Source organism: Onychomys torridus, chromosome 2 (genome assembly GCF_903995425.1).
Source record: "Onychomys torridus chromosome 2, mOncTor1.1, whole genome shotgun sequence".
In the NCBI taxonomy this organism is placed as follows: Eukaryota; Metazoa; Chordata; class Mammalia; order Rodentia; family Cricetidae; genus Onychomys; species Onychomys torridus.
Genome location: NC_050444.1, coordinates 1,160,230 through 1,178,134, shown reverse-complemented (window position 1 = coordinate 1,178,134; position 17,905 = coordinate 1,160,230). Strand labels below are relative to the sequence as shown.

Below are 17,905 nucleotides of genomic sequence, written 5' to 3'. Positions count from 1 at the left end.
ACATTTTGATTGGTAACATGTGCAGGTTGGTTCTTGTATAGTTTCACATGAAATTTTCATAAATTAACAAATGCTGAAGTGATGGCAGAAATTGCAGGATTATTAATTTACATGTTTTCCAAACTAAAGTATTGAGAGAAAGAAATATTTAAACATAATCCATTTGAGGCCAGCCTGTTATACAGAGTGAGTTCTAGGACAGCAAGGGATACACAGAGAAAACCCATCTTGGAAAAGAAGAAAATAGAAAAAAAGATTTTGTCTCATAGGGCCTCACAGTTTATTAAGCCAAGAGCTGTTGAGCAGAGGGTTCTCAGCACTTGTATTATATCATCACTGATTTTATTAACAAGTGACTGCTAATTTACATGTTTTCCAAACTAATTTATCAAAAGAAAGGCAATATTTAAACACAATCCATCTGTCTTCCAGGAGAGATGGAGTGCCATGACACTACTTTGAGATCTAAAGTATCCAGCCTCAGGCTGGAGATGGTCAGACTTAAGAGGTCTTGCTGCTCTTGCAGGGAACTGAGGTTTGTTTCCCAGCACTCCAACTGCCCAATGACTCCAGTTACTGGAAATCTGCTGCCTTCTTTTGGCTTCCATAGGCTCCTGCATGTACAAGGTGTACATATAGATAAGTTGCACACACACAATACTCTAAACTAAATAAAAAAATAATGATGGTGGGTGGTGGGTGGTGGTGGTGCATGCCTGTAATCCCAGCACTCAGGAGGCAGAGCCAGGTGGATCTTTGTGAGTTCGAGGCCAGCCTGGTCTCCAAAGTGAATTCCAGGAAAGGTACAAAGCTACACGGAGAAACCTTGTCTTGAAAAACCAAAAAAAAAAAAAAAAAACTAAATAAAAATATAATGAAATAAAAATAATCTAATGTCTAAATTACCTAAAGGTGCATAACTTGCACACTGTTCAGTTACAATGTTTCTATTCTATGTTACCTCTGCCTTCCCAAAACACTGTTTCTAGCCTCCCTAAAACAGGTTACTTTACTGACAGGATTTTCTGTTAATCAAGCCACTTTGACTATGAATTCTTACAACCTATGTAATTTCTTCCTGCCTCCAGACTGTTTTCACCCAAATCCAGATGTGTATCACATTTCTCTAGGAGATTTTTGTTAGTTTTTCTTGTACTTATCTCATTTCTAGGATACTGGGGCTATTTCTGTGTGTCTTAGTGTAATATGTGGGCAGTCCAGAACATCCTGTGTTGTGTTTTTGGATACTGACTCCATATAAATTTAATAGCTTGGTTTGAACACTCTATGAAGCTAAGAACAACACATAGCCAGGGTAAGTTATTTAACTTCCATTCTCAGTTCACTGCCTCAAGGCAAACACTTCACTTTCTGTTAGAAAAGGCATTAAGTGTTACTGGAAACCTAAAAAGATTTTCTGCAATTTCCAGAAGTTACTGGCTGTGCATACTTGATAGGGTTTTTAATTAAAGCACTTTACTTCTTGGTGTTGGAGGTGTGCAGAGCTACCTGGAGCCAGCCAGCTCTGAGCACCAATTGCTCACTTAGTAACTCATCTATTAGCAAAAGAAATTGAAGTCAAATCCCAGGTCAACACCAACTAAACTATAATTGTAAGGACCAGTATTGGCTCAGGATCCCCCAAATCAAGTTCTCAGCCCAAAAGAGATTTATTTGCTCCAGAGGGTCAAAGGGCTAAGAGCCAAAGACATGAGATAGAGGATAAGGGAGAAAGTGAAGGGAACAAGGTGGGGGGGGAGGGAACAAGGGAGAGGGGGAAGGGGCATATGTCTGTTGCCTCTGGATAGAGAGGAAGTAGATATGGCCCAGAGGCAGATGGTGGTTTATTAAGGTAAAAGGGGAAACCCTGTGTTAGGATGAGGTGTTTAATTTTAATTGGGCATATTAATTAGGTGAGCCAAAGGGCGCTTTTGATTTCTGTACTTCAATACTTTGATAGCTGGACCTTGGTAGTCAGCCTCAGGAGGAGGAAGTAGCCAAATAAGAGAATAGCCCTTAGTGGCTAGCTTTAGGAAGGCAACCTCATGGTTTATGGCAAGGCAGAGGGAATGAGGGAGAAGGGCAAGGCCCTCCAGAGCCAAGTTTGCCATGCTGAGGCTAGCTAGAGTTCCTTCAATACTCATTTAAGAAACTCCCCTGACATTTTTATCTAAGAGGCTTTATCTTATTGTTATAGTTTGGATATTAAATATACCCTCCAGGTCCACATGTTGAGGGCTGGACACCACTGATGGAGCTGCCAGTAGATGGTGGAGACTTTAGTGGGTGGAACTTAGTGGGAAGAAGTAGGTTACTGCCTCCACAAACTCCTGTGCCATATGTCCAAGCCATGATGTACTATGTCATCATAGGCTGAAAGTGGGTACCATAAAACCACAAACTGAACCTCTGAAACCAAAAGTCAAAGTCAACAGTGCCTTTTTTGAAAAAAATATTTACGTAATTTTTTTAAGACAAGATCTATCTATGTAACTTTGACTGACCTTGAACTTCTAGAGATCTGCTTGCCTCTGCCTTGTGTATTGTTGAAAGGCTTTTGCCACCACATCCTGCAATCTTATCTTTGTATAGTTTGATTTTCTCAGGCATTTTGTTACTGAATTGTAAATATAGCTATCACTCCTGTAATTATACAAAATGGCTTGAAAATGTTTTTTCCTGTGTGTATGTGACAGGATCTTGCTATATAGCCCAGGGCAGGCTGGCCTTTAACTCAAGATCTTACTGCTTCAGTTTTCCTGAGTGCAGGGATCACAGGCATTTACCATATCTTGTACTGTATTTTAAACTCATGTTTTAAAATAGCATATATATTTGCACCTTAATTTCATGCCTCCAGCATCAGCCTTCATGCACTCAGGAGTGCTCTGCTCTTGTACTAAGTCAACACATTTTATTAATATTAAAATCTCATTTGTCCAGCTTCTTAAATTGAGTACAGAGGGAATGCAATTGTCTGACATATTCAGGACATTTATAAACCACTAACATGAATTTTCTGCTTGGAAGGAAATATTCTGGCATAAGGTTACTGAAGGTTGTTATTAGGTAAAACCTAGCTAAGTGATAGGTAGCATGTCTGCAAGACTTTGGCTGACAGTTATGCCTAGTAGACTGGAATTCTTTCTCTTATTTATCATCCACAAGCGAGTGTACCTATATTATAGAGCTCATGCAGGATCAAGAAATATACTACACAGAGAGACAGAGCATCTGCAATATTGTGCAAGACAACTTGTTTAACAATTATTTGAATAATCTGTTAAGATTCTAATGTGGGACTGTAGTCAGAAGTTTTCCTGTATCCTCCCAGTTCCACAGCCAATCAGTCCCAAGTAAACACACAGAGGCTTATATTAATTACACACTGTATGGTCTATGGCTCAAGCTTCTTGATAGCTATCTCTTTCATCTTAAATTAAACCATTTCTATTAGTATATGTTGCCAAGTGCCCATCTGCTGGCATCTTGTTGCTCCTTGGGCAGTGGGCTGGTGGCTCCTTTTCCCACCTGTCTCTTTCCTCTCTCTCTTCTTGGATTTTCCACCTGCTTCTAAGCTGCCTTGTCATACATCAAAGCAGCTTATTTATTAACCAATGGGAACAACACATATTCAGAGAATCCAGAAGGATCCCACAGCATGGGACAATTATTTTATACACATTTGATCAAACATTGGATCCCTTTGATCCTAGAATTGGAATGAGAATGAATATGTGGCACAGAATTAAGTTCTGTGAGTTTCTGATCTTCTACAAAAGGTGAAACAAGCTTCTGCAAGGCTTATGAGCCTGGGAGAGGCATGGAGATGAAGGACAGGTACTTTGTGCACACTTGTCAGTGCACACTGGTCAGGACTCTGCTACCATGTTTTTCCTGATGGCTTAGAAGCATGCTGGTCCTTTTGAGCATTGTAGTTAAGCATTCTCCATGAACCATGATACACCATGACTGCATCAACCATAAAGACAGGAGCCACAGGAGACACTGCAGGCAGCCAACACAGTGCCTTGCTGTGTTACTCATTACAGTGTCTTGTAGGAATCCAGACCTTGAAGCCATGGGTAGGTGGTGGTCATGGGCTATCTGTGCTCATGGATTTGGTCTGCAGGGTGGGTGCATAGTGTTTTCTGGTGTGTTAATGGAAAGACACAATGTCTTCATTACACAGATGTGTGCTAGTAACAATTTATGCACATAAATAAGATTGTGTATCTTTATCTGTAGTTTGAATACAGTATTATCTCCCCCCTTTATAAGTGGTAATTTGTTCTAAAACAGCTTTGTTTTCAGTGATAAATGGATACAATCTCCTAGAATCATATGTGAATTGGGGTTTGGAGATACCTCTGAAATGGAAGATTAGTCCAGGCAAAGTATAAACAACTTTGTCTTATTTTGATGCTTTTTATCTGTTGTTTTAAATAGGTTTGTTTTTTGTGTTGGCATAGTATCTCACATAGCCCAGACTGGCCTCAAGTTTGCTATGTAGCTGATGCTGGCCTTCCACTCCTGATCCTCTTGCATGCAGATCCCAAATGCTAGAAATACAAGTATATACCACTACACTCAGCCCGCCTGCCTTAAAAACCTCAGAACTCTTAATAGAAAATTCAGTATATTCTTTAACAAGTAAAAAAGAATACTCTATTGGAAATAAATTTTGTAAGAACTAAATCATAGTAAAATATAGCTCTGGAAACAACTAGAATACCAAAAGGAGTCCCAAAATCTATGTTAAAAATTATCATTCTTTCATTTCCAAGTGCAAATGGGGAGGCCACAGAGCAGAGCAAAGAGAGCTAAATTGGAGGGCTAGCTGGCAGCAGCTTGGATCTTTGCTCTGCCAGTTCCTTGATTTAACACTTCAGACAAGATGCTTGCAGCCTGTATTGTGTGCAGTGATGATAATATATAACTTGACAAATTCTGAGAGTCAAGTGGATAGTGAGCATGAAGTATCAAAAATACGTTACTCCACAGTAGCCACTCAAATAATAAATTACTGAATGCTCTCCCCATTTCTTTGCTTCTAAGAGGGTCTTACAGTGCAAGCTGGCCTGTAATCTGTAATTCTTCTGTCTCAGACTCCCTCATGCTGAGATCACAGGCATGCATCACTATACTTTGATCTTCTTTTCTTTCCTTTTTTTCTGTGTTTCTCTTTTTAACAGGTATAAAACAGTATTGAGGATAATCAAGAAATCACATAAGGGGGGTGATGCTCTGATTCAGGGATCTGAGTGTGGTGGGTATTGTGTTCCCTGAAATATTGTGTGTTCCCCGAAATAAACATATCTGGGGTCAGAGAACAGACAGCCACTAGAACAGAGCCAGAAATGGTGGCTAGAAAATGGGAAGAGTAAGCCATAACAGAAGTTGGGTGGTGGTGGTACACACCTTTAATCTCAGCACTTGGGAGGCAGAGCTAGCCAGGCTCTCTGAGTTCAAGGCCACGTTAGAAACAGCTAAGCACGGTGACCCACGCCCTTAATCCCAGAAACCCAACCTTTAAAACCCAGGGAGTGGGGGCAGAAAGAAAAAGGTATATGAGGCGTGAGGACCAGGAACTAAAGAGGAAAAAGCATGTAGTTAGTTAAGCTTTGGAGCAAGACAGTTCAGCTGAGATTCATGTGGAGGAGGACTCAGAAGCTTCCAGCCTGAGGAAACAGGATCACCTGAGGAACTAGCAAGGTGAGATAGCTGTGGCTTGTTCTGCTTCTCTGATCTTCTAGCATTCACCACAATAACTGGCCTCGGGTTTGAGTTTTATTAATAAGACTCTTTAAGTTTCATGTTACATCTGAGGACTGGGCAGACATGCAAAAAACAGCCTGTAGCCCAGCTTCCCAAAGCTCAGGAAGTTTACAGCAGTCAAAATTCTTATAAAGGAAAATGTCAGGTTGGCTTGTTCTATTGTTAATGTACTTGTAGATAGCTAAGTATATATGGGGCCCATCTCTGACTTGAAGTTTCTATTCCTTTGTGTTTTCACTAACATCTTGAAAAATAGCTTCAGTCTGCCTGAGTTGACTTTAGAAAGCCTATATAATCAGAGCTGAATTAATACTATAAAGGACAGTAGTAAACTTGAGACCAGGATGTAAATTTGACCATGTCTTTTTTTTTTTTTTTTTTTTTTTTTTTTTTTGAGACAGGGTTTCTCTGTGTAGCTTTGCACCTTTCCTGGAACTCACTGGGTAGCCCAGGCTGGCCTCAAACTCACAGAGATCTGCCTAGCTCTGCCTCCCAAGTGCTGGGAGTAAAGGTGTATGCCACCACCATCCAGGAAACCAATAATTTTAAAATCAGAACAAGATAAAGGGGAGAGATTAGTCTGCTTTCTGTTACTGCAACAAATGCCTGAAATCATCAGCATGTAAGGGAGAGTTATTTTGGCATACAGCTTTATTGCTTCTGGTTTTGTGTGGTAACAGAGCACAGCTATGACTGTGTGGTATAATAAATGCTTTTCCTTCATGGAGGTTGGAGAATGAACTAGAGATGGGAAGGAGATGATTCTCACTGTTCCCCTAGTCATACCCCCAATGAACTAAGAACTCCCATTAGGTTCTATTTGTTCAATGCTCTAGAGCCTTCCAATGCTGCCATGGCCTAGGGCCCAAACCCTTAACATGTGGGGTACTCCTAAGCAAACCATGGCAGGGGTATTAAGAAAAAAATATATTTGACACATGTAATGATGATAAAGAGGATTTTATTTAGTACTTGTTGTGGTAATACAACATTATGAAACTCTCTTTTACTTTCTAAAAGACTGGAACTTTTACTAGTCCTCACAGTCAGTTAATTACACACATTCAGGTCACTTAAGATTTAAGACTGCTAGTGTATGGTGTACTTGCTTCTTCTTTTCTTTTTATTAAAAACACAGTTATTGATTTTTTCATTATTTGTATTATCACATGTAATATATACCACACATATATTTTAGTAACTTCTCAAATTACAGAAGTTCAATCAGCGCCTATTTCCCAAAAATTTTCAATTTTTTTCATTTTTATTTATTAAGAAATTTTCTACTCACTTTACATACCACACATAGATCCACCCTCTTCCCTCCTCCCACCCTCCAGCCCTTCCTCCCTAGCCACCTCACAACCCCACATCTCCCAAATCAAGGTCTCCCATGGGGAGTCAGCAGAGTCCAGCACACTGAGCATAGGCAGGTCCAAGCACCACTTTACCAAGGCTGCACAAGGTGTCACACAATAGTCACTGGGCTCCCAAAAGCCTGCCATGTACTAGGGATGGATTGTGATCCCTCTGCCTGGGTGCCCCCCAAACAGTTTGAGCCAAACAACCATCTTCCATATCCACAGGGCCTAGTCGAGTCCCATGGGGGCTCCACAGCCACTAGTCTACATTTCATGGGCTTCCACTAGTGTGGCTGGTCATCTCTGCACATCTTTCCGTCATGATCTCAACATGCCCTGCCTGCAATATCCCTCCTCTCTCTCATTGATTGGATTCCCAGAGATCAGCCTGGGGACTGGCTGTGGATCTCTGCATCTGCTTTCACCAGTTACTGGACAAAGGCTCTGTGATGACAGTTAAGGGTATTCACTAGACTGGTCACAAGAGTAGACCAGTCCAGGCACCTTCTAGACCACTGATGTCACTACAAGGTGAAGTCATCCTTGTGGATTCCAGAGAATCTCTCCAGTACCCTGCCTCTTCCTATTCCCATGATGTCCTCATCTATCATGCTATCTCTCTCCCTGCCCTCCCACTCTGTCCCTGTTCCAGCTTGACCCTCCTATTTCCCTATGTTCTCATGCCCCATTCCTTGCCCTCCACCATTTCTCCACTCCCAGTCCACTCATGTAGATTTCATACACTTCTCCTTCACAGGGTCATCCTTGTGTCCCTCCTAGAGTCTTTCCCTGTTAGCTAGCCTCTCTGGAGCTCTCCCTGGGTTGGAGTCTGGCCATTCCTTGTCTCATATCTTGTATCTATTTATGAGTGAGAACATACTATGGTTGTCCTTCTGAGTCTGGGTTACCTCACTCAGGATGATCTTTTCCAGTTCCATCCATTTACCTGCAAATTTCATGATGTTATTATTTTTTTACTGCAGAGTAGTACTCCATTGTGTATATGTTCCACATTTTCTTTATACATTCTTCAGTTGAGGAGCATCTAGGCTGTTTCGAGGTTCTTGTTATTATGAATAATGCTGCTATGAACATAGTTGAGCATGTGCCTTGTGGTAAGATTGAGTATTTCTTGGGTATATGCCCAAGAGTGGTATATCTTGGTCTTGAGAAAGATTGATTACCAATTTTCTGAGAAACCACCATACTGATTTCCAGAGTGGCTGTACAAGTTTGCATTCCCACCAACAGTGGAGGAGTGTTCCCCTTGCTCCACATCCTCTCCAACATAAGCTGCCATTAGTGTTTTTGATCTTAGCCATTCTGACAGGTGTAAGATAGATGGTATCTCAGTTTTTTTTTCCAGAGCTGAGGACCAAACCCAGGGCCTTGCACTTACTAAATCCCCAACCCCACTCAGAATAGTTTTGATTTGTATTTCCCTGATGACTAAGGCGGTTGTGCAGTTCCTTAAATGTCTTTGAGCTATTTGAGATTCTTCTGTTGAGAATTCTCTGTTAAGCTCTGTAGCCCATTTTTTTTTTAATTTGGATTGTTCAGTATTTTGAACTCTAGCTTTTACAGTTCTTTATATATTTTAGAGATCAGCCCTTTGTCAGATGTGGGATCTGTGAAGATCTTTTCCTATTCTATAGGCTGTTCTTTTCACTTACTGACTGTATCCTTTGCTCTACACAAGCTTTTCAGTTTCAAGAGGTCCCATTTATTAATTGTTGCTCTCAGTGTCTTTGTTACTGGTGTTATATTTAGGAAATGGTCTCCTGTGCCAATTTGTTCCAGACTACTTCTACTTTCTCTTCTATTAAGTTTAGTGTACCTGGATTTATGTTGAGGTCTTTGATACACTTGGACTTGAGTTTTGTGCATGGTGACAGATATGGATCTATTTGCAATCTTCTGCATGATGACATTCAGTTATGCTTTCCTTTTTCCATGATACTGTTTTGTCTTCTTTGTCAAAAATCGTATGTTGATAGGTATGTGATTAATGTCACAGTCTTTAATTCGATTCCATTGGTCCAAGTGTCAGTTTTTATGCCAATACCAAGCTGTTTTTTATTACTATAGCTCGATAGTAGAGGAATATAGGGATTGTGATGCATCCAGAGGTTGCTTTGTTATACAGGATTTTTTTTTTTTTTTTTGGCTATCCTAGGTTTTTTGTTTTTTTCATACAAAGTTAAGTATTGTTTTTTCCAAGTCTATGAAAAATTGTGTTGGGATTTTGATGGGGATTGCATTGAATCTGTAGATTGCTTTTGGTAAGATTGCCATTTTTATTATGTTAATTCTACCTATCCATGAGCATAGGAGATCTTCCCATTTTCTGATATCTTCTTCAATTTTTTTCTTCAGAGACTTAAAGTTCTTATGATATAGGTCTTTCACTTGTTTAGTTAGAGTAACCCCAAGGTATTTTATATTATTTGTGGCTATTGTAAAGGGTGATGTTTTTCTGATTTCTTTCTCAGCCCATTTATCATTTGTATGTTGGAGGGGTACTGATTTTTTTGAGTTAATCTTGTATCCTACCACCTTACTGAAGGAGTTTATCAGCTGTAGGAGTTCCCTGATAGAATTTTGTGGGTCACTTATGTATACTATCATATAGTCTGCAAATAGTGAAAGTTTGAGTTTTTCCTTTCCAATTTGTATCCCCTTGATCTCCTTTTGTTGTTTTATTGCTCTATCTAGAACTTTTAGTACTATGTTGAATAAGTATGGGGAGAGTGGACAGCCTTGTCTTGTTCCTGATTTTAGTGGAATCCCTTTGTATTTCTCTCCATTTAATTGGATGATGGCTTTCATGTTGCTGTTAATTGCCTTTATTATGCTTATGTATGTTCCTTGTATTCCTGATCTCTCTAGGACCTTTATCATGAAGGAGTGTTGGATTTGTCAAAGGCTTTTTCATCATCTAATGAGATGATCATGTGGTTTTTTTTCTTTCATTTTGTTTATACGGTGTATTACATTGACAGATTTTTGTATGTTGAGCCATCCTTGATCCCTGGGATGAAGCCTACTTGGTCATGTTGAATAATTTTTTGATGTGTTCCTGGATTTGGTTAGCCAGTATTTTATTGAGTATGTTTGAATCAATGTTCATGAGGGAGATTGGTCTGTAATTCTTGCTGTGGAATGTTCTGTATGTTAAATGTGTTGCTCTGATTGGTTAAAAAATAAAACACTGATTGACTAGTAGCCAGGCAGGAAGTATACACAGGAGAAGGAGAGAGGAGAATTCTGGGAAGTGGAGGGCCTTATGCAGAGAGATGCTGCCAGCCACTGCCATGACAAGCAACATGTAAAGATACTGGTAAGCCACAAGCCATGTGGCAACTTATAGATTGATAGAAATGGGTTAATTTAAGATATAAAAACAGTTAGCAAGAAGCCTGCCATGGCCATACAGTTTATAAGCAATATAAGTCTTTGTGTGTTTACTTGGTTGGATCTGAGCAGATGTGGGACCAGCAGGTGAGAGAGATTTGTCCTGACTGTGGGACAGGCAGGAAAACTCTAGCTACAAATTCTCTTTCTTTGTTGCATCATTGTGTGGTTTGGGTATAAGGGTAGCTATAGCCTTATAAAGAGTTTGATAATGTTCCTCCTGTTTCTATTGTGTGGAAAAATTTGGAGAGTATTGGTATTAGCTCTTCTTTGAAGATCTGGTTGAATTCTGTGCTGAAACCATCTGGTCCTAGGCTTTTTTTTTTTTTTTTTTTTGGTTGGGAGACTTAATGATTGTTTCTATTTCCTTAGGAGTTATTGTCTATATAAATATTTTATCTGGTCTTGATTTAACTTAGGTATGTGGTTCCTATCCAGGAAATCATCCATTTCTTTCAGATTTTCTAATTTTGTGGAGTACAGGATTTTGAAATATGACCAGATGACTCTCTGGATTTCCTCATTGTCTGTTGTTATGTCCCCCTTTCCATTTCTGATTTTGTTAATTTGGATGCTCTCTCTCTGCTTTTTGGTTAATTTGGATAAGGGCTTGTCTATCTTCTTGATTTTCTCAAAGAACCAACTCTTTGTTTCATTGATTCTTTGTTTTGTTCTCTTTTATTGATTTCAGCCCTCAATTGATTATTTCCTGGCATCTGTTTCTCCTAGGCAAGTCTGCTTCTTCTTGTTCTAGAGCTTTCAGGTGTGCTGTTAAGTCACTAGTGTGAGAGATTTCTTCAAATTCGTTATGAGGGCATTTAGTGCTATGAATTTTCCTCTTAGTACTGCTTTCATAGTATCCCATATGTTTGGGTATGTTGTACATTCGTTTTCGTTGAATTCTAGGAAATCTTTAATTTCTTTCTTTATTTCTTCCTTGACCCATTGGTGATTCAATTGGGCATTATTCAGGTTCCATGAGATTGTAGGGTTTTTGTAATTTTTATTGTTGTTGAAATCTCACTTTAGGCCATGATGGTCTGATAAGATAAGATTTCAATTTTTTTGTATCTGTTGAGATTTGCTTTGTGACCAAGCATTTGGTTGATTTTGGAGAATGTTCCATGGGGTGCTGAAAAGAAGGTATATTCTTTTGTGTTAGGGTGGAATATTCTGTAGCTATCTATTAAGTCCATTTGAGTCATAATGTCCATTATTTCCCTTATTTCTCTGTTAAGTTTCTGTCTGGCAGACCTGGCCATTGGTGAGAGTGGGGTGTTGAACTCTCCCACTTTGATGTGTAATTTAAACTTAGTAATGTTTCTTTTATGAATGTAGGTGCCCTTGTATTTGGGGCATAAATATTCAGAATTGAGATTTCTTGTTGAATTTTCCCTCTGATAAATATGTAATGTCCTTCCCGATCTCTTTGGATTGATTTTAGTTTAGTCTATTTTATTAGATATTAGGATAGCTACCCCAGCTTGCTTCTTAAGTCCACTTGATTGGAAAATCTTTTCTGCTGTGGATATCGCTCTGTACAAATAAAATGCTGTTTGGCCAGTGGCTAGGCAGGAAGTATAGGCAGGACAAGAGAGAAGAGGATTCTGGGAAGTAGAAGGCTGGAGAGGGACACCACCAGCTGCTGCCATGAAAAGCAACATGTAAAGACACCAGTAAGCCACAAGCCATGTGGCAAAGTATAGACTAACAGAAATGGGTTAATTTAAGAGAGAAGAAGTAGATAACAAGCAGCCTGCCACAGCCATACAGTTTCTAAACAATGTAAGTTTCTGTGTGCTTTCTTGGTTGGGTCTGAGCAACTGTGGGACTGGCGGGTAAGAGAGATTTGTCCTGACTGTGGGCCAGGCAGGAAAACTCTAACTACACTTTTCCTAGCCTTTTATTCTGAGGTAGTGTCTGTCTTTAAAGTTGAGGTGTGTTTCTTGTATACAGCAGAAGGATGGATTTTGTTTTCTTATGCATCCTGTTAGCCTGTGTCTTTTTATAGGTGAATTGAAACCATTGAAAACAATGGACATTATTGACCAGTGGTCATTAATTCCTGTTATTTTTTGGTGGTAGTGTTGTATGTTTCCCTTCTTTGGTATTTGTTGGTGTGGGACTATCTATTGTCCGTGTTTTCATGGGTGTATCTAACTTCCTTAGGTTGGATTTTTTCTTCTAGTGCCTTTTGTAGGGCTGGATTTGTGAAAAGGTATTGTTTAGATCTGGTTTTATCATGGAATATTTTGTTTACTCCGTCTATGTTGATTGAGAGTTTTGTTAGTCTGGTTTGGCATCCATGGTCTCTTAGTGTCTGCATAATATCTGTCCAGGACATTCTGGCTTTTAGGGTCTCCATTGAGAAGTCAGGTGTTATTCTTATGGTTCTGCCTTTATATGTTACTTGGCCTTTTTCCTTTGCAGCTCTAATATTTTTTCTCTATTCAGCATGTTTAGTGGTTTGCTTTTTATGTGGCGAGGGGACTTTTTTTTGGATCCAGTCTATTTGTTGTTCTGTAACTTTCTTGTATCTTTATAAGTATTTCCTTCTTTAGGTTGGGAATGTTTTTTTCTGCAATTTTGTTGAATACACTTTCTGTGCTCTTAAGTTGGTATTCCTCTCCTTCTTCTATCCCTATTATTCTTAGGTTTAGTCTTTTCATTCTGTTCCAAATTTCATGGGCATTTTGGGTCATGACTTTGTTGGCTTTAGTGTTTTCTTTGACCAATGATTCTATAACCTCTATGGTGTCTTCAATGCCAGAGATCTGCTCTTCCAACTTTTACATTCTGTTGCTTATGCTTGTACCTATAGTGCCAGTTCATTTACTCAGATTTTCCACTTCTAGCATTTCCTCAGTTTATGTCTTCTTTATTGCCTCAATTTTAGTTATCTAATCTTGAACTGTTTCCCTCACTTTTTTAATTGCTTTATCTTGGCTTTCAAGGGATTTACTGATTTCTTCCCATTTTTTGTTTGTCTTTTCTTCAAATTCTTTAAGGAAATTTTTCATTTCCCCTTTAAGTATCTCTATCATATTCTTATGGTTATTTTAAGGTTGATTTCTTCTGTTTCTTCTGTGTTGGGATGTTCAGGTCTTGGTGATGTAAGTTCTAATGGAGCCATATTGTTTGTTTGTTTTTGTTGACTATTTTTGCACTGATGTCTACCCATATCTTTCTCCACTTGGTGCAAGTGGTGTCTGTCTGAGGAAGCCTCTTTTGGTCTGATCAGTACTCTTCATCCAGTAGGAGTTGTTGGTCTAATTGGTGCTGATAGATTCTTTGTCTCAGGGAGCAGCTCTTAGTCCAATTTGGCACTGTCATGCTCTGTCTCAGAGAACACTTGCAGTCTTGGAGGGTGGGTGGTATTTGGGGAAAGTGGGGCTTGTGGGTTACAGGGTCTGATGGGCGATGGTGGTAGTCTGACCTGCCTGTAGGAAGTCTGCCTGTCAACTAGCCTGTAACTGAAACTGCAATGGGTGGTAGTGTGGGGGTGCAGGGTAGTGCCCCTGGGCCCAAAACCTAGGGGATGGGGTGTTCAGGTATGAGGATAAAGAGTCACCTCTTAGTCAAATCTGTACTTTCTTCCTTAACCTGCCATTAAGAGAACAATGTACCAATCAAACTCACTTACATTAGATTTTACAGGGGATTAACTTTTAGAATCTTAGTCAATGCATAGCTGTAATCTTAAAATATGTACTCTTTCATATCCCAAGCAGAATAATGCATGTGCATCATTTGCTGGAAACAGCAAAACTAGAGGTCAAAGTCAATCTTATGAAGTGAATATACACCATAAATGTTGAAGACAATGTCTATAGAGAATGTTGAACACAAAATTTGGATCTTTCTTGATAAACAATCATGTTTTTAATTCTGTTTTCTAGGTCAGTTGGGGTGAGTTGGAATAAGTTACTTAATCCCTTGTCAAATTTTGTTAAATGTTTCTGTAAACTGTTCCTAATTTCTTCCCCCATGTGATGCTTTCTGTGTTGTTCAATACAAAAGGAAAGCCCTTTGATAGAAACACACAGAAAACCACAGTCACACATATGGGCAGACACAGACATAGGGATATATTCATAAGATAGCCTCCAGGAAGGCACATTTCAGACTCATGTAACAGACAGACAGAGGATGCAAGATGTACAGAACATTGAGTAGAGAGTATAAATCTGGATTTGCTCTTATTTAAATGACTCCAAGGGGAAGTGCTTTTATTTCTTTCCTTAATGTTACAATGATGCATTATTGGTAACTCAGAGTTTATTACTCAATCTTTCAAATCTATCACAATTTATGTTGAGACCATTGTAACAAGGAAAAGAGATGACTCAATATGAAAATAACTGATGTACCTGGGGATTTATGGACAGTGAGTTGAGTCGGGATCCAGAGGATTTTAGAAAGAAGGGACATCAAAGGTAAAAAAACAAAATAAGACAAAATCTGCTGAGTCATTGTCTTTATAAGAAATCAGTGGTGGCACATGCCTTTAATCCCAGCACTCACAAGGCAGAGCCAGGCAGATCTTTGTGAGTTTGAGGCCAGCCTGGGCTACCAAGTGAGTTCCAGGAAAGGTGCAAAGCTACACAGAGAAACCCTGTCTTGAAAAACAAAAAACAAAAACAAAAACAAAAACAAAAATCAGCCTGTAACATATATGCAATGGAATACTACTCAGCAGTGAAAAACAATGATATCATGAAATTTGCAGGCAAATGGATGGAACTAGAAAATACCTTGAGTGAAGTAACCCAGACTCTGAAGGACAAACATAGTATGTACTCACTCATAAGTGGATACTAAATGGGAGGGAAGGGATGGCCAGACTGCAACCCACAACTCCAGAGAGGCTAACAGGGAAAGACCCTAGGAGGAACACATGGATGACCCTGTGAAGGAGAAGTGGATGAGAGGTACATGAGTGGACTGGATGTGGTGGGGTGGCAGAGGGCAAGGAGTCGGGGATAAGAACATAGGGAAATAGGAGGGCCAAGTTAGAACAGGGACAGAGTGGGATTATAGGGAGGAAGATACCATGATATATCAGGACATCATGGGAATAGGGAGAGGTAGGATGCTGGGAAGGATCTCAGGAATCCTCAAGGTTGTCCCCACCTTGGTCTGCTGGCAGTGGTCCAGAAGGTGCCTGGAGCAGTCTACTCTGGTGACCAGCCTAACAAATAACCCTGCTGTCATTATAGAGCCTTTGTCCAGGGACTGATAGAGGCAGATACAGAGATCCATGGCCAGGCACCAGGCTAAGTTCTAGGAATCCAATTGATGAGATAGAAGAGAGACACTGCAGGTGAGGGATGTCAAGATCATGATGGGAGGGCATGCATAGATGACCAGCCACACTAGTGGAAGCCAAAGAACTGTGGACTGGTGGCTGTGGAGTCCCCATGGAACTTGACTAGGCCATCTGGATATGGAAGTTGGTTGTTTGGCTCGAACTGTTTGGGGAGCACCCAGGCAGGGGGATCAGGATCTGTCCTGTTCTATGGGCAGGCTTCTGGAGTTCAGTGCTTGTGGTGTGACACCTTGCATAGCCTTGGTGCAGTGAGAAGGGGCTTGCACCTTCCTAGGCTCAGTGTGCTGGGCTCTGCTGACTCCCCATGGAAAACATTGATTTGGGAGATGTGGGGATGTGAAATGGCTTAGGAAAGAGGCCTGGGGACGGGGTGGGAGTATGGAGGAGGGGGGGGTCTGTGGATAGTATGTGGAGTGAGTAGAAAATTTCTTAATAAAGAAAAAAAAAAAAGAAATCAGCCTGTGAATTTACACTAATGGCCTTTGTGGAAAACCATCTTTTGGTTAGATAGCGATTGGTAACCAAGACACTTAAGCAAGATATGTCCAATATAATATAATTAATGGTGAGAACAAAACCATTGGATGCTTTATTATTGTTATGTACATACTTAATCTATGAAGGAAATAAATCACTTGGGAGCCAATGCCAGAGAAACTTTTTGTTTGAGTGAATTCTATGCCAGGTAAAATTTTGTTGTCATAAAAATATGTTTTGTATTTTACTATTGTGCATGAAAATCTATTACAATAGATTTTAATTAACACTTTATGCTAACTTTATTAACAGATATGGGAGTATTAGTTGCAAACATTTCTATTTATAGATTTTTTTTTTTTACTTTCCTTGTTTTTGTCCAGATGATATGAGACCAAATAGAAGGAGCAGTCTGTGTCCAGCTGGTGTTGCTAAAAGACAGGGAACAAGAGAAGCATGACTCCTGTGGCTACTTGAGAAGATCTAAGACTATAGCATACTAGACAACACATAATGGAGTCCTAGAATGAAGGAGATTCACAGAATGGCCACAAGCCCAGAGCATTGCCCTTTATCCATAGGCACACCACCAGGACATGCATCCCCCACCCCCTGATGTACACCCTTACAAAGTATAGGTTGCATGCTATTTGTACTCATTGGATAATAGCACAATAGTTGATTGGATAATATATGCATATATGCCAATGAACATCCACATTAAACTAGATCTGCACCCAGTGTTGGTCTCCAGAGTCTGATTCCCAGGTAACTTATTATGAGTCCATTGCCCTTATGCCCCAAGCTGTCAGTGCAACACCCCAACACCAAATGATAATGAGTACATTGATATTTTAATGATTTTTTAAATAATTCAAGTAAGAATAAGAATAAAGGAAGTTCATTCTTTTGTGTGCACTGTATTCACAGACTCTTAATTTTCTAGGTAGTGAGAAGATGTACAGGTTCTTTTAAATGTCTAACAAATCTGAAGTTGTAAATGTTTTAATCATTCTGCCTCGGGTAATTTAGAGAAAATAACATGAAGAACATTCATCTGGAAAGCAATAAAATATTGCCAATTAAAAATAAGAATTAATAAAGATTTTAATTAACTAGTAAGTACCACTGGGAGTTATGCTTCTTTTAATCATAAGAAGCCTCCATTGTTCTTGATACATGGGGAAATTCTGTTACTTTTCTAAAGAATCTTGTTTTTATTAGCATTAAACAAATGTACAGAGGGAGTTTCATAGCATTGTATTACTACAATCACTGGGACTATCATACATGATGCTCATTTGATGTTCTTTCTATACAGTAACAATACTTTCAGCCCATCATTTGCATCTTGTTGCATTTTTTTCTGAATGTAATTACAATGTGAAAGATAATTTTTTTGTGTAAGCTTTTTTTCTCCCCTTTCCTCCCTCCAGACCCTCTCATATACTTCTCCCTGAATCCATTGTCTCTTTTTTTAAATTAATTTTTTACTGCATGCATATATGTACATGCACATACACATACATACATATATATGTATTCC

General features: G+C 39.4%; 1 long non-coding RNA gene across 2 annotated transcripts in view; it reads left to right on the top strand.

Annotated features, from left to right (window-relative positions):
• LOC118578762 overlaps positions 1-17,282 on the top strand; it is a 36,554-nt gene extending 19,272 nt beyond the window's left edge. For both annotated transcript variants that reach the window (XR_004944285.1, XR_004944284.1), the window contains exon 3: positions 16,743-17,282. This is a non-coding gene — a long non-coding RNA (uncharacterized LOC118578762). The remainder of the gene's footprint in view (positions 1-16,742) is intronic.
• The last annotated feature ends 623 nt before the right edge of the window (positions 17,283-17,905 follow it).